Genomic DNA, 889 nt, shown 5'->3' on the forward strand with positions numbered 1-889 from the left:
GGAGGTGGTGCTTGCGAGGCCATTGATCCCATCTTTATAACTTTGCCCTTTTAGCTGGGAACAGATGATTTGCACGGGGGTTGGAGATCTGCGCCGGCAGAATCCGAAGCACCAAACTTTGCATAAACCATTTATACTAAATGCTGGGAATGCTGGCAACATAAATCACCTACAGTATCTATTACAAATTTATCACTTTATCAGTATCGTCTGTGATAGGAGTGGTCCAAACAGGTGGGGAAGTGAGCAGTACCTCAGGAAGTTTAGCCTGCTCGGAAATTAATTATTCAGGACACACAGAGCCTGGCCCCTTCAATGTATAGTAATTCTTTCCAGCCAGCATCCAGGCCTCCAACTTCAGTGCAATAATAAATAGGAAAAGTCTCAGGTGAAGCCAGTATTTCAGAGTAATTAATCATCTTCCCCTCGCAGTCCCTTCACCTCTCTCTTGGTTTTCTTTAACGAGGGAATTTCAGTAATAAATCTTTAATGATGTATGTTAAGAATCCTTCATTAATTTTTGTCCACTTATTTCTCTTTTTTGGGTGCTTTTATGTTGTATGTTGGGAAGTTCAAAGGAATATACAGAAAAAACCCCAGTTAAATTTGGCACGGTCTCTAAAAGGATGTTTTGGAGGCCGAGTGTCGTGTGTTCGCTCGGTAACCAGACTGGCTGGGCAGTACCAGCTGGATTGTCACAATCTCAGATGTGGGTACTGAGATCCTGTGGGACTGCACAGCAAAAGGGAGAGATGGTTCACGTGCCACTCGGTCCTGGGGCGCAGAGCCTCAGCCAGGGGCTCGAGGTGTGTGTGGGGCAGCACAGCTCTGTGGGGCAGCAGAGATCTGTGGGTCAGCAGAGATCTGTGGGGCAGCAGAGATCTGTGGG

This window comes from Parus major, chromosome 7 (genome assembly GCF_001522545.3).
Source record: "Parus major isolate Abel chromosome 7, Parus_major1.1, whole genome shotgun sequence".
Lineage (NCBI taxonomy): Eukaryota > Metazoa > Chordata > Aves > Passeriformes > Paridae > Parus > Parus major.